Source organism: Myotis myotis, unplaced genomic scaffold, assembly GCF_014108235.1.
Source record: "Myotis myotis isolate mMyoMyo1 unplaced genomic scaffold, mMyoMyo1.p scaffold_m19_p_14, whole genome shotgun sequence".
NCBI classification, from domain to species: Eukaryota; Metazoa; Chordata; class Mammalia; order Chiroptera; family Vespertilionidae; genus Myotis; species Myotis myotis.
Genome location: NW_023416318.1, coordinates 38,910,494 through 38,934,249, shown reverse-complemented (window position 1 = coordinate 38,934,249; position 23,756 = coordinate 38,910,494).

Genomic DNA, 23,756 nt, shown 5'->3' with positions numbered 1-23,756 from the left:
TAATGGACTGTAGCTAGTTTGATGCTGTATTGGCCCTAGCTGCAACATGAAACGGAAACTCTGGACACTAGCTCTGATGTTAGCCCTACTGAAACCCCAGCTTTACTTCTTCTATGACTGGACTAAGGGAAATGGGTCCTTGGAATCCCAGGGATGCAATTCCAGGGAAATGAAGCCTTTTCCACATCACATCCTCCTGTGTGCCGGGAGCCGGTCCATCCTTGCTGTTTCAAAGGACCTGGCATATATGGCATACTGTTCTTAATATGTTTGCTCACCTACTTGGCACTATGTGTTTTAACCAAGGTCTCTGAGAAAGGTTGTTTCCCCAGGTAGGGATTTTCCCCTGAAGTTAGGGAGGGAATAAAACCTCTTAACTAAGTGCCAGGCGGGTAATTAATCACTTTAACTACAAACAATCATGCTTAAGCTACATAATCTTTACTCCCTGGAATGGAGATAAGAAATGCCCTAACCTTTGTAATAGAAATTGACAGGATTAAAATCAACTGGTATAAATACGGATGTAACAAGACAATAAACAGCAGAACCTCTCTGGAGATCCAGACCAGAACTTGGCTGGAGATCCTGGCTAGAGATCCTGGCTAGGCTGCTGATCAACTGAACGCTGTCTCTGTGTCATTCCTTCTTCGCCGACTCCATCCACACCTTTGGGGACCCCTGGACCTGCTGGGGTTGGACCCCGGCACCTGTGCAAAACCCAGAAATTTTTATTGGGATATTGCAGGACCCCCCAATCCTACTAGCAAACAGGGGAGAAGAGACAGGGTTTTCTCCAGTAACATTACCCCTCTGGATCTCTGTTGTTTTTTCCCCATTAGCAACAGATGTAACTGGGTGACAGAGCTAATCTTCAGAAGCCAGAAGAACAAAGATGTTAAGAAGGAAGAAAGCATGGCTTACGCATGGGGAAGTGAGTCTTATGATTGTAATGCCGTGACACTAAGTTTTTGGTGATTAGGGATGACTGTCCCATGTTCTAATCACCATCTCTCATTCCTAAAGCTTTCTGTCCAACCACTGGGACAACTCTTCCTCATCGTGACCACTGGTAATTCTACCTTCTTCGTATATTTCCCTCGTCTTCACTGTGCTCACCTTGCAGTTTTGAATCTATAACTCATCATTTTTATATCCCTCTTAAAAATCTAAATTCACTTGTTACTCAATACTTTCAACACTTCCACTTTCCAATATACCGAAGTGCATCAGCAGCAGATGAGCTGGTACTAAAAAAAATAATCACTCTGAAGGGGAGCAGAAGATACCAGCCCAAATCTGTCTCGTGGCATTAGGATTATTTTAGGCTGATAATTTTTAAGAAATAGCAGACATAGGAACAACTCTGAGAACTGAATAGAGGGTACTCTTTCCAAGGAGACACTTATATTTAAAAGAAAAATCTTCATTTCTAAGGGCGTCTGCCTCTCTGCCAAGACAGGATGACTCTGAATCTATAGAAACTTATGAAGAAAGGGAGGATTTCAATCTGCCTAACAACCTTCCCCTTGTTTACTGGTTTACTGTTCTCTTCCTGGTAACTTCCCACAACTGACTCTCCTCACCTCCAGCAATTTTGTCTTTAGCTGGATGTGTTATTTAAGTCAGTGGCTTGAGACAATTTGATGAGTTACTGAGTTTTTTCTGGGTACCTCCCTTGTATACAGGAGGGATACTTATTGTTAAACTTCGGTTTGTTTTACTCCTATTAATCTGTCTTTATATTGCAGGGGTATCTTAGCCAAGAACTTAGAAGTGTAGAGAAAAAATGATTTTCCTCCTCCACAGGAGAAAATACTCAATATTTCACCATTCAATATTATATAGATGCCTTTTCTCAGCTTGAGGAAGCTCCCTTGTTTTTTGTTGAGTGTTTTTATCATGAAAGAACTTTAGCTATTTTCAGATGTTTTTTTCTGCATCTATTGAAATAATCATGTGATTTTTGGAGTTTATTACTATAGTGCATTTTATTAATTGATTTTACATGTTAAAACTGTTACAGAGAAAATCACAGGCCCATAATAGCATCACTTGTGGTAAAGCCCATGATACTGAACCTGAATTTAATACCCGACTTAGTTGTCGTTTCCACCTTCACCAGAAATGTAACCTTAATCAACCAGTTTGGAATTTTCTTGTCAACACCATACAACATAAGGAAAAATAGGCAATCTGCATGATAAAAACTATGCTTTTGTCTTTTCCGCCAAAAATATTTCTTAGCCTAAAGCTACTCTTTTCTTCTCTTTTGCTAATTACTCCCCTGGTACATCCTTTTTCCTATGAAAATTTTCCATTTTGTCAAATCCCTCTGAATGCCTTTCTACCTGCTCAATGAGATGCTACCTCATTCTTGAATCACCTAACAAAGCCATTAGATCTTCAAATTTACTTGATAGAATGTTGTCTTTAATAATACATTTTTATTGTTTTTCTTTTTTTTATGGAAATATTCCTAACTCTGTTTCCTTATACTTCATTCATATCATTAGTTGATATTTTACCCACCTTTCTAGGCACATCAATAATTCAACCTCTTTCAAGAATCTCTACTCTATGACAATTTGTATGATCCATGTGATCCTTTCATGATTTTGATTTTATCTTCATCATTCATATGCATATCACTTTTATATCATTTCACACTACATAATCACATGTATGTGTGCCATATACTTATTGTTCTTAGGGGCATAAAACACATCCCATGGTTTCCAGCACAGTAATATGTGCAGAACATGCACATAAAGGTTGTTCAGTAAATGTTTGTTAGATTGCAAGGATTTTCCAGGGTTTTTGTTTTGTTTTGTTTTGTTTTTGAGGCCAATCTTCTGATTACCATCCCTGAAAGGGTTGATGTAATCACATTATATCCAAAACATGCTGCATTCAAATTAACAACCAGATTTCCATTTTCATTGTCTTGTCATTTACTTGAGCGTTATATCTTCTTGATGGAAAGTTATGGCAGATAATTCAATATGTGGATGCATATTTCTAGAACATTTTAACAGAAAATCCATTTAAAAAAATGTATCCAAGTGGAAAAAGGCATTTTCAGTTTTAACTCAAAAAGTTGTCGAACAATATTAACATGACATACATCCAATCCTCAGCTTTTAAATATTGAAGACAGTTTTATAACACCAAATTTAGTAGCTTAAAGAAAAAAACAAAACGTATCTGTCAAGATTATGTTCTCATTGTGGATGCTGCAAATCTCCTTCCCTTCTAACTTTTTTTTTTAAAGTGCTCCCTGCAATCCAGAAATTGCTTGGGGTCGCCAAAGGAAGAATGCATGAGGCCAGAAGGGGTAAAGAATTATAAATTTATTATTACATCTTCTAGCAGAAGGGCAGATATTTCTTATATTATAGAAAAACAATGCTTTATAACCTCCACATTTAATTTATGCATTGCTGTTTAGTGTTTAGTGGGGAGCAATTAGAGTTATTGGGTTAGTTCAAAGAGTACAGCAAAATCATCCAGAAGTCATCACAGAGGTGATTAAAATTTTATATCTCTACTCCTCAATATATAAAAACAGGAAATGAAATATAGGTATGCAAGAAATGTTCTAGCAATAAAGACACATTTTTTTTCCTTCTACTCATTGCTTTTCCAAGCTCAGGATTCACCTGAGGAAGACTTTCTTAGCAGTTGACTCCAGCTCATTCTGACTCCTCTATTTATTCCTTGAAAATGGATTCAGTTGATCTTATTTTCTTAGCTGTTCTGTGTATTTTGTGCTTGCCACCTCATAAGGTTATAAACTCCCTGGGAAAAGGTATTGTGAATATTTTTGCATGTTTTCACATCCACATTATGGCTTCAAAATTATTTTTGAATAAATGTGGGACTGATGTCTTTACTTCAATTCAATCTGTGACTTACACATTGAAGATGTGAGCTAACATGGAAATTTCTGGGGCAGAAGAAGCTAATCCCTACAGAAGAGGTATTCCCTATTGAGGGGGAAATGACTGAGAAAAGAGGTTGTACATCTCTTGATAATAACAACTCCTCTAAGTAATTCGTATTAACTGTGTCTCAAGAGCAGTGCTTCCCAGCAATCAGAGGCAACATTATGCCTACTTCACGAGTGGTGAGGGACCTGCGGGAACCCAGCAACCTCAGTATAAACACCCATCTGATTGCAAAGGCCTTGGCCTACTGCCACCTGCAATGATTGAAGAGGTGGGTGCTCCGGTTCAGATAGCATCGCTTTTTATACATGCTGGACTTAACTAGACTGTCTTTAGTTGGTTGTTATAAATAAGCATTTGAAGTTTCAGGTAAGAATTTTAGTTCAGAATGTAAAGTCACTAGCAAAGACAATAATAATCCCTGGTCATTCTTATAAAATAAAGAAATGATTCTGTTTAAGCCTTAACAGATGTCAATGTATACATTTGAGGATAATGAATGTTTTTCTAAAAATAAATTGTTGGTACTTTATGAAGTAGCCAATGAAAACTCAAATAGGAAAACTTTCTTGAAAGGGCTATAAGTCAATAGCTTATTATAGTGAATGGAGACAGTTAAGGAGAGGATAAAGGAAAAGGGGACTAAAATAAGAGTAAATGTATGTTCTGAATCCCATGCAGTCTAAACACCAAATATTAGAAAGTCAATTTTAGTAAATCTAAGTGACTTTTTATCTGACGGCTCCCTTCAAAGTCTGATATTGACTACAGCTTGCCTCTGTGTGCTCGGATGCTCTCATTGACTTTTCTATTCCGTGCCCTGTGATGCAGTACCAACGTGGTTGGATCAGTATATTTTCCCTTTGGGATTATTGTTGGAATCTTGGAAATCTTGCAGATGCATTTATTACATGTCCAAAATTTTAGTGCTTACTTAGCCAACCAGGATTGCACTGCTTCATGTAGTGTGGTTCCTGGGGAGGAAATAATTTACTGGAGCTCATATAGACAGTTTCAAAGTAATCTCATAGTTTCCCTTAATGGAGCTTATAATACCAGAGAAAAACATACACAAAAATAGTTTGGGCCAGCTTGCAAGAGTGTGGTCTGTGGCTGTGGCAGTGGTGGTGGTGGTGATTTTTCTTCTCTCTAAACCATATAATTTTCCATCTCTCCCTTGCTTTCTTTAAACCGATTTGCTAATTCCCACTGCCACCACACACTTGCTCATTTTTCCTTGGAAAACAAACAAAAAAGCATTCTATGTTATTTTTTAATGTATACTGTGTTGTGAGTTTGTTCATTTAATAACTGACAAATATGAACTCATTTAATGTATATGAGGACTTTTTAAAATTATTAGCTCTTTTAAAAATATATTCTTTATTGATTTCAGAGAGGAAGGGAGAGGGAGAAAAAGATAGAAACATCAATGATGAGAGAGAATCATTGATTGCCTCCTGCACGCTCCCTACTGGGGATCGAGCCTGCAACCCAGGCATGTGCCCTTTGCCAGAATCGAACCTGGGGCCCTTCAGTCCACAGGCCAACGCTTTATCTACTGAGCCAAACTGGCTAAGGCTGAGGATTATTTTTAAGTGAACCTTGAAACAATGTGAGATTTTATTAAATTTCTTTGGTTATTATAAGGCCCACTGAACTCTGCTTTTAGAGGTTTCATAGCTTTCACTTCTATCCTTGTCTCTTTATTTCCTTTTCTTTCTTTCTTTTTTCTTATCTTAGTTTGCTCCCACCTGAAATCTGGCTGAATGGAAGTCCTACAGCTAGAGAAGTAAAGAAGAAAGCACATGGAGACTGGTAGGAGGGGCAGACGTGCGGAATGGGTTGGTCTGACACCTACTTGTGACTTTTTTTTTTAATTGGGAGGGATATCTCCAAAGCCTCCCATGAAAAGCATAGGTTCTGAGCCCCACACCAGACTCCAAGCCAAGGGTTTCAGAACTGGGAAGAGAAGTCCCTATAACTTTAGGCTGTAAAAACCAGTGAGGATTGTGACTGAGTGACACAGAAGCTGCAGGAGTCCCAAGTGTTCCTCTTAAAGGGCCTGAGTATGAATTTACAAGGTCTTGTTTCCTCTGAGCTCCAGTGGCAGGTGTGGCTTTGGGGGAATCCAGGGACATATGGGGAGGAAATGGACTGTCTGGCTTCAGGGCAGGTATTCAGGGGCAGCTTTCTTCCAGGCAGGGGTGCTTGCAGTGGTCATTGTTCCTGTACAGGGACCTTCCGCATCACAGAGCTGACTGGCAACCATATTGACTTTCCAGCAGTGTGGCCCACACTGTTTGTTCCACCCTGGTGATTCCCTGAGACACTGCCCCATCCAATTTGCAGCCCCATGCAAGCTGTTTGCAGCAGCTTTCCCATATGAATGGCCTGTCCTGGCTGAGGCTTCAGACTTTGCTAAAATCTCTCAAATAAACAGCAGCTGGCATCAAACCTATCAATAAAAGGCCCAAGACCTGCCCTAGCTGGCTTGGCTCAGTGGATAGAGCATCAGCCTGGGGACTTAAAAGTCCCAGGTTCAATCTCGGCCAAGGGCACATGCCTAGGTTGTGGGCTCAATCCCCAGTAGGGGGTGTGCAGGAGGCAGCCGATAAATGATTCTCTCTCATCATTGATGTTTCTATCTCTCTCTCTCTCCTTCTCCCTTCCTCTCTGAAACCAATAAAGGAATATATTTAAAAGGCTGGGCTTTGCCTGGGCACTTCCTGGCCCAATACAAGTAGCAGCAATAGGCAAATCTCACTGTAGCTCCTTCAGGGTGGCCCTAGGCAGAGGCTGACTTTTCACCTCCCAGAAAGCCCCAGAACCAGTGCACCTGGTAGACAGCTTCATACCATAGCAGATTACAACTTTACACACCCACAGGTGAGATACTAAAGGGGCAGACTCAGTGAACACCAAAGCCTCACTGAAGCAACTCCGGCCTGGTAGTGGTGTCTCCTGAACAGCAGCTCTTCAACAGATCAGCTAGTTCTCACAGGCAATTGGCCTGGAGGTCAATTCCTCCCGGTGACACCAACAACGGCAATCAAGACTCAACTCTAACAAGACTGTGCACACAGCCCATACAGGTGCACGCCCAGAGTGCCTAGTTCAGGTGACTAGGGAGGTTGAGCCACTGGGCCCTACAGGACACCTAATACACGAGGCCACCTACCAATTTGAGGAGACATAACAGCTCTACTGAAAATATAGAAACAAACATAGGGAAGCAGCCAAAATGCAGAGACAAAGAAACATGTCAAAAATGAAAGAAATGTAAGCAAGCAAACTACTGAATACAGAGTTCAAAACCATGGTTATAAGGTTACTCAAGGATCTTCATGAGACTTTCAAGGATCTTAGTGAGAATCTCAAAGACATGAAAAAGAACTAATCAGAAATTAAGCAACAAATGAAAACTGAGATGCTTCTATCTCATGAACAAATAAACAAACATAGAGTAATAATAAAATATACAGAGAATCATGTGCAGGTCTATTTTATTAACCTAACATTTTATAATCAATTATTTTCTCCAAAAATATTTGAATGGATATACCAATATTCATTAAAATATTGCTCTAATATTGATAATTTAAGTTTGCTCAATATTTTGATTATTATAAGTAACACTGCTATTGTGTTTCATGTATATTCCTAAAATTTAGAATATTGATTTCAAATAAAGTTCTTGAATGGGAATTATTGAGACAAATATTATTTAATTGCTTCCCAAAAGTGTTGTATAAGTTTGCACTTTATTAAGTATGCATGAGAGTATGCCTGTCATATTTTTTTAGGGGAATTTGTATATGCTTGGGAATTATTTTAAGGTGGGGATGCAATCCTCTTTCATAAATGAATCATGGTTTTATACTTTTTTTGAAGAAAAATAACTTATTGCCTTTTTATCATTGATTTTTAATAACTCAACTATATTTCAAAATTCTATTTTTTCCTTGCTCATATGATTTCCATATCTGCCTCAAAGACTGGCATCTTGGATCTCTTTATTTCTCTTATCTGCTCCCTCAATTCTTTCATTCATATTAATCACTCAACAAATGCTATTCCCCCCATCTCTTGTTTGGTCCTTTCCTTTTCATCTATGTTTGCTACTGAAATTCCAGATGGCAGGATATGTTGAAATGGAGAGATTCTGATCATAAAAAGATAAAGGTGTAGGAGGAATACAATTGCAAAGACAGACATTAGGTTTTGTGTTAAGATGCAAGTGCACTGCGAATTGCCCAGATGAATTCCATACAGAGTGGAATTAAACAACAGAGTAAAACACTCAGGATTGGATTATCAATTTGCTTCTCTTTGTATCAGGTTAAATAGCACTTAACCCTAATAATTCCACCATTTAGATCATGTTTACAAGACACCGATAATGGAAAAACTTCTCAGGAATGTCAAATTCACAAAGATGGCTCCTATCTCAGGAAACGGACCTCTGCTTTACTCTAGAAGCTGTATTACCAGTCTTCTACTACCTATATTTCCATTTGTTTTATTTGACCAACATAAATGCAGCTTACCATAACTGTTGTATTGATTTTTGTAACAGATTCCAGGAGTACCCACAGACAGAGGCCAAGACAGCTCCCTCTTATGCTCTGATTGATGCATTCTTTTACCACACATGACAAAGTGATAGATGTACTTAGTTAACTTTCTCCAAAATCATCAATGCCACACTCACTGGTTGGCTACTTGGGGGTTGGTTAGGTAGCTGTCATGCATTTGCTACCTGAAACACTGAAATACTGACTTAAGGAGCCCATTAATTTTCTTTCGAGATCACTCCAAAGGATAGATGTGAAATGCAGAGTTGGAAAAGAAGTGATAGAAAATACCATGGGCTTCAGAGAGATACTGGGCACAGCAAAATTACAACCTAAGCCTGAGATTAGAGAAAGAGAAAGTAAATTGATTTTCTCTGAATTTACACTTGGGAAATTATTTAAAATGCTAACAAGTTTTCTTGCAAGCCACAATTTACACGTTGAATTATCAGGTGTATGTATGTAGCATCTAAGTGTTAATTTCAAACCCACAGATATACTCAAACTGTGGATGGCACATTTTTGTTTTAGAAAATCTTTCTATAAATGAGACAGGAATGGAGAATATAGAAAAGGTACAGATTGAACTAAAAGAGAATAATTTCATAGTTACCAAAGGAAGCAAATGAATAAATATGTAATGCCCTGGGAAGTTGGGGGAAAAGTTATTGGCCTAGAAGAAATCTACCTATTACTAATGCTTTAGTGAGACAACTTAATAGTTCTCTTCTACATTTTGTATCAATATGACTCACACAGACTCTTTCAGCTATAATGAGATTTTTCCTTATGGAATAAAAGCTATGGTTTATCTTTTGCTTTGAACCCAAGATAATTTCTCTTTTGTGGTTAATGAGGCAGTAACTGAAGTATAAGAACCAGTTAGTCAGTTGAATATCATGCAGCTTGAAAGCCTTAAAATGCTGACTTGTTTTTTCTCCTACTTTCTCCTGGTTTCTATGTCCAGTTAAAGAGCAAAGAATCTTTTCCTTATGTAGAACAGTTTTCTGTTTTGGGGGAGATTACTTTTATATGGTAGCTTGGTTCCTGAAATAGCAGATAGGTAAGAGGAACACATTCATAACAAAACATCTATGTTATTATACCCACAGAGATATGGCCAAGCAAACAAACACATAAACAACAAACAACAAACACTTTTAAGTAGCAAATCTCTCTCTCCTCAGAGAATGAATATGTGTTCAAGGAACCAAACATGGAGAAGATCTACAGGGAAGAGCTAGATTCTCCAGCTTTCTGTGTAGGGAGAAGGGGCAAGGGAAGGGATGAGAACATCACCCTAGCCCTGCCATTAAGAAATTTGCAAACGGATGGAGGAAATGATGACAGACGTATACTTGAAAAATTAATTAGTAAAAGGTATTCATCTATTTATTGAACAAATGTTTATTTTGCATTCATTATATTGTAACAACAGTTCTAGAGTCTGGGGACGATAGGAAACAGAGCTTATGTTGTACTGAGGTAGGAGATAGAAAACAAACTAAGACAGCAACAACTATAGGCATGACATAAAGGAGAAAAGGCAATGAGTTGAACAGTGACACCAATATGGGATCAAATGTAGGTTTATTTACATACAGTGGTTTGGCAAGTCTCATAGGAAATGGCTTTTGAGCAGAGACCTGAATAATGAGAAAGAGCTATTGATGTTTCAGGCAGAAGAATCGGCAAGGCTTTCAGGCCCTAAGGTGAAAACAAAGGTCTGGAAATGCAACACATAGAGGAATTGAAGGGAATGCAGCTGGGGCTTATGCCTGCATGTGGGAGAGGGGTGCGGAGGGGGTGACTTAGGCACTGTCAGAATAACTGAGGCCATGTTGGCCACCATGGTTTCCCAGTCAGTTCAGCTAATGTGTCACATCACACTCAAATGCCCCAGCTTTATAACCTGAGGCATTAAAATGATGATAACACTGTGTATCTCTTATAAAACCATTCCCTGTCTATTGATTTTTGTCCATAGAGATCATCATAGTGCTGTTATGATTTCCATTTAGTACTTACTCATTCTTACTGGTTTGTTAGACAATCGATACTCTTCGTCCAGAAAGCAGAGCCCTCTTTATTTCTCCTATCTCTTTTTGGTAAGCAAGAGGCTTCCCTCTTGCTTTGGAAACCAAGCAAATTGCTGTGGAAGTATAAGTGATAACAGCATGTTTCTCTGATACACACTGCATTGCTTATTCGGAAGGAATCGCTTTTGCTTTCAGCCAGAGTTCTGTAACACTCAGGCATTTCAAATGCACACCACGGCCCAGCTGCCTTCAGTGAGGCAAAGCCAAGTCCTGAGGCAGCCCTGCAATTGGAGCAGAGAGCTGCCCGTTCAATTTAGCAAATCAGTCATAGATTTGTTTATTTCCATGTGAATTTCGCTCCAAATTACCCATTAAAAATAATATATTTTTATTGATTTCAGAGAGGAAGGAAGAGGGAGAGAGAGATAGAATTATCAATGATGAGAGAGAATCATTGATCAGCTGCCTCCTGCATGTCCCACGCTGGGAATGGACCCCTCAACTCAGGCACATGCCCTGACCAGGAATCAAGTGGTGACTTCCTGGTTCACAGGTTGATGCTCAACCACTGAGCCATGCCAGCTGGGCCAAATTATCCATTTTACAAGGATAACCATTTATCTAAATATCTTTTGGTGATATAAGCATCTGTCCACTTTCCTAACTCTACATTATCATTGTTAACATGCAGCAAATGATTGTATACATGGATTATGTGATGAAAAATGAATGACCTCACCTCATTCTCTAACCATCTTAAGAAACAACTTCCCAGAAGTGTTCTTATTCATTTCCAAGGGCTCATAAGTATTGTCTATATGTTTTGTACATTTGTCTGTCTGAAGTTGATATTAAATAACTCAAAAAGATGATTCTTCTATTTCCAATAAAAACCTTAAGTCTTTATAATCACTAAAAATACAAATATAATTGAAAATCTATATTTACAGCTAAAATTGGAAAAGATAGGCACATGTCTTGGGGCAGATGATGTAATATTAACAGATGACAGAAAATAAGGGCTACTCCAGCCCAATTGGATTCTACCTGCATTATTTCTTTGAGAACCATCCATTTATTCTTTTAACCAATATTCACGAAGAATTGATTATATGCCAATAGAGATTTCAGGTACTTGTTATGCAAATAGCTATTGCAGTGGGAGGGTCAAGAAACAACTAAATAGCCCTGACTGGTTTGAGTCAGTGGATAGAGCGTTGGCCTGTGGACTGAAGGGTCCTGGGTTTGATTCCAGTCAAGGGCACATGCCTGGGTTGCAGGCTGGATCCCTAGTAGGGGTGTACAGTCTCTCTCATCATTGACATTTCTATATTTCTCTCCCTCTCCCTTCCTCTCTGAAACCAATAAAATTATATTTAAGATGACTAAATAATTATACTAGAATATTATAATTGCTACAGTAAAGAGATGTAAAAGGACAAAATATAATAAAAGCTGCCTAAATCTGATGATAGAGGTCAAATGACTCTCAGGAGGTAGTCCTTAAGAAGATGCTTGAAGCAGGAGTTTTCCTTCTGTGTTAGCAGTGGAGATGGATAGAAATAAACACATAGGTTATGCTTTGAAAGGACTGTTCATACACTTATTGAGATGCTAGATGTGAAATATCAGTAAACATAAGAAACTGAGAATCCAGGTTTTTGTTTATGCTTTTAGGTGGATGGTCAAGTATGTGTCTGGAGTATGTCAGGTTCGTGTGCGTCTCTCTGTAATGGGAAGCAGACCAAGACTGCTTTTTTTTATGCTGGTTTAGTTTGAGAGTCATGTTAAAATTGAGATGCTTGTGAGATGTCAGAGTAGAAAGGGTAAGTTAACAATTGCACATGTGTCCTTACTTTTCAAAGGAGCACTCTGAATTAAAGATATATGTGAGTTATTACCAAATAAAAACCCAAACAGAAAAAATATACATGATCTATAAGGCAGTAAAACAGGCTGCTCTAAGAGTCTGCATTATTAAGGGACAAAGCAAATAGAGCAATATCTATAGAATATGGAAATTTAAAAACGACTGTGGGCTACTTATTGATAGTATGTCAAATTATCAGATGTAAGGCAAGAGTAAGCAATTCCAGATATGTACATACTGCAAATGTATATCTAACACCTTTGCAATTAAGAGACTTAAAGTTATTCTTCCAAGCAATTGAGAATGAATCAAAATTTAGTATCTATAATAATAAAAGCATACTATGCTAATTAGACCAGATGTCCTTCTGGACGTCCTTCTGGATGACCTTCTGGACGAGCCGGGGCTGCGAGGGAAGCCCGGGTCCCGGGTGCCAGAGGGAAGCCGGTGCTGGCAGCCAGGGGAAGGAAGGCCTACTCTTGCATGGATTTCATGCATCAGGCCTCTATTTTAGTAATAATGAAGTTGTGGGTTTATACTTATACTTACCTCCTAGAAATCTATCCTAAGAAAATAATCTTAAATATGTATGTAAATTTATGCACAAAAATGTTCATTGTAGAATATGTTAATAATGAAAATTGCAATCAACATTGGGAGAATGTCCATATGGTAGAATACTAGGAAGACATTGAAAATAATGTTTATGAATTATTTAAATTACATAGAAAAATAATTATGAAACAAATTAAGTGAAAAGAGCTGCATGCTAACTTATAGGTGCAGTATCAGAGCTGTTAAAATATATAGAAAAACATCCTGGAAGGGAAAAATGTAAATGTTATTGGTGTTTGCCTTTGGGGGGTGAATTACTCTTTTCCAGTTTCAATGTTATTTTTTGTACTTTGCAAGGTTTCTAAATCAGTTTTACTTATATAAATATGAAAATATGTTTAAAAAGTTTTAAAACTTGAAACGGTAGTGTAGGTTATGAAAAACATGGAATGATTGATTGGTAGGATTTAAAGTCAAGCAAAAAAGCAGAATAAAATTCAATATGCATTACTGTTTAAAATATATAAAGTATAAGTTAATATATATATTTGGAGAAACTTAAAGAGACAATCACAAAAATAATGTCATCAGTATTAATAGGAGCCAGAGAATACTGTGACTTTCAAATTACTTTTAACTAGGAAAATAAACAAAATTCTAGCAGGTATTGGAACTTCCTTAAGCTTATGAATGCTGATTAGTGCAGAGAAGGAAGAATCTAAAGAGAGCACCGGTTGCGAAGGGTAAAAGGAAGATGAGAATATTAGACAAAGCTAAGGAGGGAAAAAAATCAATCCTAGAAATACAAAGTCTAACATTAGTGCCAAAGTACTGAACACAGATCAGGGACTTGGTAGTTCATAGCACTGGCTAGAGCAGTAATGGTGAACCTTTTGAGCTCGGCGTGTCAGCATTTTGAAAAACCCTAACTTAACTCTGGTGCTGTGTCACATATAGAAATTTTTTGATATTTTCAACCATAGTAAAACAAAGACTTATATTTTTGATATTTATTTTATATATTTAAATGCCATTTAACAAAGAAAAATCAACCGAAAAAATGAGTTCGCGTGTCACCTCTGACATGCGTGTCATAGATTCGCCATCACCGGGCTAGAGCAAGGGGCTTAAAAGAGAGTGGCATTGAAGATGACAGCCTCAGAAACATTGCTGTTGGGAGAGACAAGGTGCCCCTTAGACATGTGGCAATGATGGGGAGAAGCATAAGAGGGGAAAATAAAGGTCCTGCAGAAACAACATAGAACCACAGAATAAGTCAATCTACCCTTCTTCCCTATTGTCATTGCCAAGCATAAATGAAAATACAGGTCACTGTCCTGGCAGAAGATAGTACCCTTGAGATAGCAACCCTGTCCACAAATGCCTCAAAAAAAAAAAAAATCAGAGCAATTCTATACCAACCTACTTGAAAAAAACAAAAAACAACAACAAACAAAAAATAACAAAACAAAGGCATTTCATCTGTCAGTAATTTCCCTGAATATCCAGTCAGAAGGAGAACTAATGTATCATAAAACAATCTCAGATGAATTAAATAGTCTTATACAATCAGCTTGGTATACTAAAACAATAGGTTCTAAATTAAAGAATCAAGAAAAAGAAGTAAGCAAATACAAAGGAGTGTGAAATTCAGTGAGTTGATGCACACCAGGAAACAAATTAAAGAAAACATTTTAAAATATCAAAAATGATGGATAAGTGAAGGGACAATAAAGCTAAATGAAAATTTAACAAGGGATATTGATAGAAAGCAGGAAAATAACCATTCATTCAAGTGGCATTAATTGAGCCTTTCTATGTGTGTGCCTTAGATGTTGAACTTAAATAGCTCTGAATACAGGGGTCTCCATCCCTTATCGACAGAGGATACATTCCAAGGCCCCCAGCACATGCCTGGAATTGCAGGTAGTACCCAAACCTAATATACTATGCATACATGCATACATACATACCTTTTTACTTAAAGGAAACATGACACCTTGGTATATCACAATTGCCAGCATCACTACTCTTGTGCATTGGGACCATTACTAGGTAAAATAAGGGTTACTTGAACACAAGCTCTGCGATAACAGGACAGTTGATGGGATAACCCAGACAGGTAGCATACAATGGGTCAATATGCTGGAGAAAGAGAGCCTTCATCCCAGGTGAAACCGAGCGGGATGGTGTGAGATTGAAGCACTTATTTCTGGAATTTTCCATTTAGTATTTTCAGGGGTAATTGAAACCACAGAAAGTGAAATTATGGGTAATGGGGCCTACTGTATTCTGTTTGTAAATTATTTCTCTTCTCTCCATTTCTAGTTGTTAGATCAATCCCTCATGTCCTAACTGATATGGCTACTTAAGTTTATCTCCCATAAAATCTATCCAACATGACCTTCAGGTGTATGTTTATCAAATATAAATCTGACCATGCTACACCTGCTTTATATGTTAAGTTTTCTTGTTCTGTGGGGTAAAGCTAGCTATTTCAGCACAATACACATTGTTCTCTCCCAAGCTGCCTTTAGTTGATGCAGAATTACTGTCTGCTTTTGGAAAAAAACACACACACACATACTTATGTACCTTTTTGAGGTTATTTTCCTTGTGTTGCTGGGAAACTGAGGCCTGGATCAAAATGTTTCTTCTCCCTTGAGTAATATTTCGAGCTCTCATGTCCTGGCTTCCCTGGCACATTGTACCTGGCCTCCTTTGTAACAGTTTTATTTCAATAATGTACTATTTCCTCCTAAACAGATCATAGCTTCTGTGATGCAGGCATCATATCACAGTGGTTTGTGCTATGTTTGGATCCTATTATAGTATTTTTATGTTTTTATTGGTATTTTGAGAGAGAGGAAGGGAGAGGGATGGAGAGATGGAAAGATCCATGAGAGAGAAACATTATCCGTTGGCTGCCTTCTGCACGCCCCTTAATTGGGGATGGAGCCCACAATCTGGACATGTGCTCTTACATGTGCTTTTAGGAATTGAACCCATGACCCCTTGGTTCATGGGTTGACAATTAACCACTGAGCAACACCAGCCGAGCAGTCCTATTATAGTTTTATTAAATATTTGTCAAAAGGAAATACAATATTTACCATGAATACATAATTAAGTCACCTGGAGGAGAAAAAAATATATTAAGAGAACCGAATATGAAAGGAAATCTCCCAAAGACTTCAGAAGCAAGAGCCCATGTTGTACAAATAGACTGAATACAGGCCCTGTCCATTAAAAACTTTCAAATTGTACCTCATGATATTCCATTAACAATATGCCAGATGCTTTTGAAACATTAAGGATGTTGGACAGAATTAGACATCTGGCTTGATCCTGTTGGATATGAACAAGCAACCTCTTTGAAGTAGAAATGTTTATGCAACCCAGAAGAATCATCAAATACCTATCTACCGCCAAAAAGCAGCTACACCCAAATATTAAATAATATGAATGAATGAGGCCACAAGTCTCTCAATGGGATATAAACCAAGAATAGGCCTTGTTTCAGACATGTATTTGGACACAAGCAATACATTCATTCAATAGTATTATCTTTCACACAAATCAAGAAGAGAAAAATTAACAGAAAATATAATTTTGCATTTCCAAAGTTTAACTTTTTGTATTGCCTCTGTATCATTCTTGAGAAATGCTTTGATTTTAATCAAGGACAATACAAAAAAGGTAAGAGTTTAATTACTAAGTGTTCCACTTTTTCTGCTTATATTGTTTTCATATTTTTTTCTTTTAAGTAGGCCTATGTAAATACTTCAAATGATTCAATTATTCAAAGCACTTAAGACTATGAAAAGCATAAGAATTCTTTTTCATGGCATAGTTTATCTTATTTGCATACATAATGATACTTATCTTTAACAAAGAGATGTTTGAGAGGTAGGTAAGAAGTGGCTAATGCATAGAATTTATAAACATTGCCAGGGCATTTTTTTTTTGTCCTTTGTGTAAACCGCGGGGCTGACTGTGAACAGAATCAGACTTGGTGGTTTCTTCTTTTTTTAATTTCAGAGAGGAAGGGAGAGGTAGACAGAGAGAGAAACATTAATGATGAGAGAGAATCATTGATTGGCTGCCTTCTGCATGTCCCACACTGGGGATTGATTAATCATGTGAATAGTAACCAACCCACTTCTATGAGTTACCCAGGCATATGCCCTAACCGTGAATCAAACCATAACCTCCTGGTTCATAGGTCGAAGCTCAACCACTGAGCCATGCTCTCTGGGTGCCAGGACATCTCTATACCCTGCAGAATTTGAGTCATGCTGCTTTTTGAACTACATTATTAAAACAAAACAATAACCTAAGTTTATCTTATATTTTAATCTTATTTTCTTCTCTTTCTGTCCTGAGGAGAGATGGTGACCATTTGCAATGATGTGGATACTTATGAAACTACCATCCTTTCTTACTTTCCTAGAAAAATATGTTTAATTTCTGTCTTCTTAAGATGGTTCAGCCAAGCCTGCTTCTGATCCCTTTTCAAATTCTTCCCATCAGCCATTTCTCTTAGAAGCATGTGCCCCAGATAAAGCAATAGAGAATGAGGCAGGAGGACACATGTATCCATCCCAAAGGTTCTGGTGGATGAGGCTCAAGAGTAGAATCAATTGAGCAAAAGGAGATTTCAACATCTTTACAGCAAAAATTTACTTCAGTGGCTCAATCAATCTCTGTTTTGAATAGGGTTCCCGGGCATTGAAATTATGGCAGGATTATGACTTATTTTATTTGATTAATCATGTGAATAGTAACCAACCCACTTCTATGAGTTATAATCCAAGTTCCTCAGGGAATGATGATGATGATGATGATGATGATGATAGCAGTAATAAGCAATAATATTTAACATTTATTGAATAATTAATTTGCCATGTGTTGATACTTTGTTAAGGGTTTTACATATATTATCTCACAACAGCTCCATGAACTGGGAAATATTAGCTTCATTTTGTATATGAGGAGACTCAGTACAGCATGATCACTTCCCTAAGAGCCACATGAGTGGCAGAAACAAGATATGATCCCCAGCACAGTGCCCAGGGCCTGACCTTTTATGTACCACTTTTTATTGTAGATGGAAAGGAAAAACTAAAGATGGTAGAACAATAAGGTGGTTAGCTGTGGGTAGAACCTGGGTAATTTGACTCAATTCACTAAATGGTGAGTTTGGACAAGAATGTAGGTAAGTCTAGAGAGTCCAGAATGTACCCAAAAAGATGCTAAAACACTCTAGAAGGGCATGAGAGGTAGGATTTCTAGACAAATTCATGACTATACTGAAGTATCTCAGGTGATAAATCTAAGAAATATTGGCAGACCAAAAGGATTAGACATATATCAGAGATTAGAGCTGACATCTATGGAGTGTCTGAGAGACCAGGTGAACTAAAGGCAATCAATCATTCAGAAGGTAGAGGAGTAGAAAGTTCTTATATCAAGGATTAAAGAGTCTAATTCTCAAGCAGGTAATATTTGTCCTTTAGACTTGCACACTTTTAGAAAGACATCCTGAGAACCATGGGAATAATTTTAATTAGAGGAAGAGTCTGAAGCACTTTGGTGTATATGCCTTCTGCCTATGATAGTCACTGAGAATGCTAATGTTTTTACCATCAAAGATGTATTATGTCTCTTGTGAGGTAGCCATATACCTAGAATGAAACAAATACAATGATAACAGCTTACATATATTTCATGCTCAGGTTATGCTAGGTATTTTTCTGAACACACTCTACTTGATGGTAAATGACGTATGTGAGAGTCTGCACTAAGTCTTTGGTGGAAGTCCAGAAAATGTGCTGGGGATAGGACTTAGGTAGTAATGGCAGGCTTCATGAGAGTAACGCATATTGGGAGACATTTCTCCATGGGCCTCATTCATTTGTCATGTCTTATGAGCACAGGTACTATTTGTACAGGCACAGTATTTGTTCTGGACTAACTTTACAAGGGTGTTTGTACACCAAGCAACCATGGAACATAGAGATAGTGTATCCCTTCTTCCAGAACAGAAGGGTGTCCAATAGGATAAAGATAATGCTTCCCTCTGAGGCAAAATTTGGGCAGGTTGGCTTGCATTCATTATAAATAACTCAGGTTTTCTATATTGGAGTTATTTGACTATGACACAAACTTTTTGCCTATATAACATCTACTAGGGTTGCTCCACATTGCCTCTTTGGGACCTGAGGGCAAAGAGAACCAGGGCAAAACTGAAGCTAGTTATGCTTGCTGTGCCATGAGTAATAAAGTCCTTTGGCTCTGAACTAGGAGTCTGTGTCTTCTGCCAACATCCATGACTGTGGTACACTAACTGGTTAGCTTTCAAGTAGAGAAAATTCTAATTTTTTTTTTAATTTTTTTCATTTTTTCTTTATTGATTAAGGTATTACATATGTGTCCTTATTGCTCTATTACCCCCCACCCCCGAGTCATGCCCTCACCCCCCTGTTATCTGTGTCCATTGGTTAGGCTCATATGCATGCATACAAGTCCTTTGGTTGCTCTCTCCCCCTTACCCCCACCCAACCCTACCTTCTCTCTGAGGTTTGAGGGTCTGATCAATGTTTCTCTGTCTCTGTATCTGTTTTTGTTCATCAGTTTATGTTGTTCATTATATTCCATAAATGAGTGAGATCATGTGATTTTATCTTTCTCTGACTGGCTTATTTTGCTTAGCATAATGCTCTCCAGCTCCATCCATGCTGTTGCAAATGATAAGAATTCCTCCTTTTTTACCCTAGCATAGTATTCTATGTATAGATGTACCACAGTTTTTTAATCTACTAGTCTGCTGATGGGCACTTAGGCTGTTTCCAAATCTTAGCTATGGTAGATTGTGCTGCTATGAACATAGGGGTGCATATATCCTTTCTGATTGGTGTTTCTGGTTTCTTGGGATATATTCCTAGAAGTGGGATCACTGGGTCAAATGGGAGTTCCATTTTTAGTTTTTTGAGGAAACTCCATACTGTTCTCCGCAGTGGCTGCACCAGTCTGCAATCGATTGATTCAATGCACTCCCCATTAAAATACCAATGGCATATTTCACAGACCTAGAACGAACTCTCCAAAAATTCATCTGGAAGAAAATTCTTAGATTCTTTACAGTCTCTGATGATAGGCCTTAAGAAAAGATATCAGATAGAAATGGGAAGGTATCTCAAACTAAACCACTAATACCTTAATTAGGGTACAAGGAACAAATCCATTTCATTAGACAAATATGAGTAAGGAACTAATGGAAACTAATGATGGATAGACAAGTTGAGGTTAGATCAAATGTTAGACAGTTTTGAGTGATACACAGTTTGGAACTTAATCCAGGAAAGTCAGAGCCACTAAAAGTTTTGAAGCAAAGGATCTTCTCCTTTTCTATGTCGATACTCCCAAAAGTCCTCACCTGTTACCTAAACTTTACTAGTTAGGTAAAGCCCCCTCATTATATGGAGAATCTATAAGTGCATATACTCAGCAACGATCCCCTATTTTCAAGCCTTTCTAGGCAAATTATTATTCAGGCATAATTAAAACTATATTCAGTTCTAATTTCTAATTAGTGATTCCCACCATTAACTTGCTACCAATATTCAGGTGAGAGAAACATTTTAGTCTATTTTGAAAATTATTACTATAGGGATTTCTACATTAATTTCAGCTGTAATAAAGTGCAATTTTATTAACTTGGCTTTACAAAGGAGCAAAACTATTTGAGTCATTCTTATGGGAAAGCTATTTATATGATTGATTGGGACTGTGTTTATTATTTTCTGTTCTTATGCTTTCCCCAAATATTTAAATATAGATCCCAGTACTTAAGTATGAATAATAAGTCCAACACTTGGACATACTATGTATATTTACTAATTTTGGTTTTGGTGTCTCATAAATTATCTTTTGAGATATTGTACTTAAAAGCTAATAGTAAACCAGGTTCATCTATTTACTGTAGAATATGAAAGAAAGAAAACAGTGCTCTAATTAAATGTGAAGAACAGTTCATATTTTTAGTATTACATTTAGAAGATGGTTAACTGCAGGTATTCAAAAGGAATAATCCTCATCAAGCCCTAGCCACCAGTATATTCTTCATACTGTGTTACTGATTAACATTTTAAGCCATGAGAATTCTTCTTCTATTCTAGCAAGAGCCATAATCTCCAAGAAGAAAAAGATTCTCATCAAACATTTGGTTAAAGGCGTGGACTCTAGAAAACCCTTTGAACATTTCTCTGTTTAAAAAATCAAGTACTCTTTTAAAGCATGATGTTTATGTTTGGCTGAGCAGCTAGAAAGAGAAAAATTACTTTTTGGCCATATCATAGTATAAGGTACTCTGTACCTTCCTTCTACAAGAGAATGTTGTTTTCGTTGAAAAGTGGATGCATCATAAATCATCATGGCTTTCATTAACTCAAATGTAAACAGTAAGATCATCTCTCTCCAGGATTAGTACAGAAGGAGGACTCTGCATTTCATTACTCGCAATATGTGACCTGTTATTTACATCACCAAAGCATAAATATATATAGAGATATAAATATGGGATAGAGTTGGCAAATAAATGACAATGTGCTACTGATCTCACATTCCAGGTTCACGACAAATATTACTTTCCACTAAGTCCAGAAGTAACCTTAGCTTTTTTTCATGAAACAGTTCTCTGGCCAAACACCACCAAATCATGAGTTAGCCTGGGAATCAAAAGAGTATTTTTGCATTAGTAATATAATACATCTGATTCCTAAGCCACATTGGTATTCTGGCTAAGTGTGAGATCCCTGCCCAAGCAATGCATAGGCCATTTTTAGTTGAATCTATTGCATGCCTGGCTCATATATTGGTCCATTTATCAAATATTTGTTGCACAACTATTACTGCCAGGCACTGGTTGGAAATCCATTAAATTTTATGTATCTGGAGCTAGAAGGTCCCTAAGACATCATCTATTCTTGCTGTCTAATATTACACACCAGAAAGTTGTGGTTATGTAGAGGGAATACCTTGATCAAGATATTATACCTAGGATACAACATAGCCACATTGGAAACATGGACTTTGGAAGAATTAATATCACTAAAATATAGTTCAAGTCACTTTTACCTTAACTTGGTAAAGAGATGTGTCCAGACAGAAAATTTCAATAGTCATTTGTCACTGGAATTTAATCACCAAGAATTTGAATAATTGGGCTGGTTAGTAATGTGGACAAAGATACTTAAAAACAGACTTACTTAAGTTCTATGTAGTTCCTCATCTGTATAATGGTTGTGATGCTCTATCTAGCTCATGAGACTGTAGTTAAGATTAAATGCCTTAATATATGTAAAGCGTCTAATTGGAACATGGGAAGCACTGTTTTATAATGTATTTTCTACTTCATTATTTATATTAAAAATCAGTCCTTAAAAATGGCATGATTACCAAATGGTTTTACAAATAATTTCTAACAATCCTCAAGGAAATTATTATTCACATTATAATAGTAGAAATCTTTCAGTGCATGGAATATTGTATCAAGTTTAACACTCCTTTAACAAAGTGCAAATAAGTTCTAAATCAACTCAGAAAGAATATAAACACGTGGATGTGTGAGAGTATACACACACACACACACACACACACACACACACACACGCACGCATATACACCCATACACCCACACTGTAGATAATTTTTGCTTATAAATCTAAACTTAAAAGCAAATAAAATCCAGCAATATTTTTAGAGAAGTGAATAATATTTTCCCAGGTATATAAGATTAGCCAAAAATTAGAACATATGCTAATTTATTATACTGTGTTAACAAAATTAAGGTAAAAAATCATATGACCATCCCATCACTACAGGAATAATAACTTCAAAAGCCATCCTTAATCAAAGCACAAGTACACACTCTTATGGTAGCCAACTAGGAATAGAAGGAAACTTTTTAAACTTCATAAAGCTCATCTATGAAAAACCTAAAGCAAGCATTACTCATACTGTGAGTATTCCCATTAAATCCAGGAGCAATATAAGGGGCCTGCTATCATTACTGCAGTTCGGCATTGCACTGAACTCAGGATTTCTCATCTTTGGCGCAGCTATTTTAGATCAGCTAATTCTTTGTGTAGGGTGCTGATCTGTGCATTGGAGGTTGTTTAGCAGCATCTCTGGCCCTAACCAATAGATGTGACCAGCATCCTCCTAGTCATGAGTATAAAAAATGTCTCTAGACATTGATAAATGTCCCTGCAGTAGTAGTGCAAACTGTACCCAGTTTATAACAAATGACATCAATAAAAAAGACAAGGAATTAAAAATACAAAGTATTAAATATTGGAAAAGAACAAAAACTATTTTCAGATAATATAATTGGCATAGCCAATTAAAATATATTCAGAAAAAGCATGATCCCAATAGTAACTAAAACTATACAATGCTTAGTAATTCACTTGAGAAGAAATCTCCACAGGGATGAAAATTATAAATTCTTAACATATGAGAAATTGCGATTGAAAGGAATATTTATTGTACATGGATAAGAAGATGTCAAAATATTGCAAAGATACGTTATACTCAAATTAATCTATAAATTCAAAGCAAGCCCCAAACTTATTTGTACACTCATGTAAAATTAAAATGGAAAAAATGTACAATTATGGCTAAGAACATTTTAAACAAGACCAATGGTGGATAATTTACCCTTTAGATGTCATAATATTCTATTAAACTATAATAAACAAAT